We start from the raw sequence: 3,893 nt of genomic DNA on the forward strand, positions 1-3,893 counted from the left end.
TGTTGAATTCCACTTTTAGCCCTTAGACTTGAGGAGAAGGCATAATTTTCAAGTGCAGCCCTCTCATAGGTAACTGGAATGCCAGAGCCATAGAGAAACAAAGCTCAAGGGTGACATCTCCAATTCCTCCTTGGGATCTCTCTGCAGGTCGGGCTTGCTCCCCTCAGTGGTTATCAACCCTGGTCAGTGGCCTCTGCATCTCTGTAGGAACTATTCACTGTTTGGATCATGTGGTGGTTAAAAACATGGGTACTGGAGCCAGGCATCCTGGGTTTGAATCCCAACTCCTCTATTTACCAAATGTAGGAGGGACTTCAGGCAATTTATTTAACCTCTCCCTTGCCTGTGCCTTGATTGCCTCATCTGTAAAATGAGATAGAAATCAGATCTACCTCAATGGATTGTTGTGAAGATTAAATGAGTTCATATGTGTAACAGCTTTGAACAGTGCTCAGTAAATGTCTACAACTATTATTATCTCACAAGGAGACTCTAAGCTCCTTAAAGACTCTGTTGGTTGTCCTCATCTTTTCCTGGCACATAGATGGTTTTGAATAATGATGAAGAGCACAGGCTTTGACATCCCAGAGATGAAACCTCAGCTTGCCACTCAGTAGCAGGGACGTATCCTCCTTGTAAAACTGAGATAATAATACCTACCTGATAGAATTGCTCTATTAAATGAAACAATGTACATAAGGCTCTAAGGATACAACAAACCCTCAAAAAATGCAAACTCTTATTATTAGGGCTAGGTATAGTGTTGTGGCTATAAAGCCAGACTACTTGGTTTTTAATTCTGATTCTTCCACACAGTTGCTTTATGATCTTGCCAAGTGACTTAAGCTCACTGGGCCTCAGGCCTCAGTTTTCTCCTCTGAAAAATGGGAATAATGCTAGCACTTACCCTACAGGGTTGTGGTGGGATCAAGAGAGAAAATACATGCATAGCCCTTGGGCCAGTGCCTGACACATGTCTCAGTCAAAGCCAGGATGTTATTGTCCGCTTAGTAAATGAATGAATTGTAGAGAGGTCTTCAGAAATGAACTCACTAAAGGACAGAATCATTGAGCTCCATAATTACAAAGACATCCTGAAGTCAGATTTAGGTTATCAAATCCATAAAGACAAGGAGAGCTCTGAGAGACAGCATCATAGGGACCCCTGGGGAAAATCAGCACCTAGAATCATAGGCTACTAGAGCTGGAAGGATCTTTGTGACTAGATCACACAGGCTGTTTCCTTCTAAGTAATTGAAACCCAGAGAGGTTAAGTGACCCCAGTTGTGCCAGAAAAAGGACAGTTCAGTGCCCTCATTACTTCAAGATGCTGCTTCTCAACTCCACAGCCTCTTCATGTGACAACGGAGCTCTGCTTGCTGCCCATCGTCTGCTTCAAGGCAAAAGGCAGTCACGAACTTCAACTCTGGAGCTGAAAGTTCAGCTACAATAGTAGGAAGATAAAGCGAGAATCATGTAGAATCTACTGTTAGCCTCTAGAGGGAGTCCTGAACACGGGCTGGGAAGCTCCAGCCTGGAGGGCTCCCAAGCCCTCTGGGGCTTGCTCCAGCCTGAAGTCGGGTCTTCCTGAGGCCTCCTTCCAGCAGGCCCAACCCTTCTCAGGCATGCGGAACAATAGGGAAAAGTCCACGATCTGGGCGCAAACATAATGCTTTCAGGCTTTATCGCAGAAACGCAAGATGTGTGTACTTGTGCACATGCCTTAACCCCACTGAGCCTCATCTGCCCGTTGGGAAGAGTCACATATTCCTGGTCTATTCCAGGATTTAAAAGACTGATCCTTTGACTAAAGTCTAGGGATTTATCCCAAACAAATAAACAGAGACAGGCCCAGAGATTTGTGTACAAGAGGTTTCACACTTTTTGATCTTATGACCTCTTTATATTTCTAAAAAATTATCGAAGACCCCAAAGAGCTTGTTGTTTATATGGTTTATATCAATTTTTACCATATTAGAAATTAATGCAGAGGAATGTCTATATACTCATTTAGAAATAACAAGTCATTATATACTAGAATAAAGAGCATTTTTGTAAAGAAATATTTTCCAAAACAAAAAAAGACAGTTTTTTCATGTCTCTTTAGTGTCTGGCTAAATAGAAAAGAGCTGAATTCTCCTTTTGCATTGATTTCACACGTGTAATCTCTGATAAACTCCACTATGCACTGACAAGCTGAGAGTGAAAATGATTTTAACCTACAAGACTGCCTGAAAGGGTTTCAGGGACACCACAATCGCCCTGGGACCGCACTTAGGAAACTGCTGGTGTTGGAGGACATTTCTCAGTGTTATTTATAGCAGGGACCCTCCCCTCTCCCTTCTTACTGTCACCAGCCTAGATCAGATTTGCAGAAACCTCAGCACTGGTTTCCTTGCCCCTATCCAACCACCACTCCCAGCCATAGAGAGAATTCGTCATGAAACACTACATGATTATGTCATGACTTCCCTCTTAAAACCCTCCCGTGGCTCTTTACTGCCTAGTCAGCACTCTTATGCCTAAGGGTCAGGCTTCATGGACTGACTGCAGCCCAAGTTCCCAGCTTTGTGTCACATTCTGTCCCTCTGATGTGCTGACAATTTTAGCAAAACCAGACTATTAGCCCTTCCCCATGCGTGCCTCCTTTGTTGCACCCCATGCTTTTGTTTCTGCAGGTCCCTTCACTTAAAGCACCCCCTCTCTCATTTCCTTCCACTCTCCTTTCGCTTTCAGACTCCTTCCCCCAGCTGGAGATCTTCTACAAGCTTCTAAAACACTTAGTTTGCCCTCATTTATGCAAAATAGAATGTTCCGATATGGGGCTTTCGACCCAGCTGTTGTGAGGTACATGCCCCCCAAAAGTTGCTTTATTAGTTTCTTATTGCTAGCAGAACAAATCACTACAAATTTGGTGGCTTGAAATGACATAAATCGATTATCTTAGTTCTAGAGAGCAGAAGATAGAAATGGTTCTTAGAAAGCTAAAACCCAGGTGTTAGAAGAGGTTTTTTTTTCCTTTTGGAAGCTCTAGGGGGGAATCCATTTCATTTTTTCCAGCTTCTAGAGGCTGCCAGCATTCCTTAGCTAGTGGTCCCTTCCTCCATCTTCAAAGCACATCACTCCAACCTTTATTTCCATCATCACATCTCCTTTCTGTAACTTTCTAGCCTCCCTGTTATAAGAACCTTTGTGATTACATTGGACCCACTTGAAATATCCAGGATAGTCTTCCCATCTCAAACTTCTTAATCGTACTTGCAAAATCCTTTTTGCCATATAAGGTAATATATTCACAGATCCTAGGAATTAGGGAAATTAGGTTGTGGATGCGGACATTTGGTGGGGGGCGGGGCATCAATCCAGTTTAATATCACAGTTGCCAATAACAAAAGCTGAAAATCAAAATGCAATCTTAATAAGTTGTGTAAGCCTTGGAGTCAGACATATGTCCCTATGTGGAGATAAAACTCATTCATCTGATTGCTTTGAAGATTAAGTGAGATAATCTGCATGAAGAATGATGACAGCTGCACAGTGATCACTTACCAAATGTCTGTAACTATTATTATTAGCCATTATTTGCTGTTTTACCACCAGCTGACTTAGAGTCCCCTTCACAGCACTTGCCATATTTCATAACTGTATATTTATTTTGGGTGACCGTGTAGTGTGCGATGAATTTTAATCAATTTTTAATTATGCAAATACTGCCTTAATAAATTCTCCTTGTTAAAAATCAGTTGTTTAATCTGTCTCTCATCAGATCATGAATTCCACATGAGCAAGAACTGTTTTACACACGATCAAATTCCCAGAATCGAGTCCAGCAGTGAATACATACATAGTTAACACTCAGTAAATAGTTATGGAATTAATGATTCAATCTAACA

Source organism: Pteropus vampyrus, unplaced genomic scaffold (genome assembly GCF_000151845.1).
Source record: "Pteropus vampyrus isolate Shadow unplaced genomic scaffold, Pvam_2.0 Scaffold115, whole genome shotgun sequence".
NCBI lineage: Eukaryota > Metazoa > Chordata > Mammalia > Chiroptera > Pteropodidae > Pteropus > Pteropus vampyrus.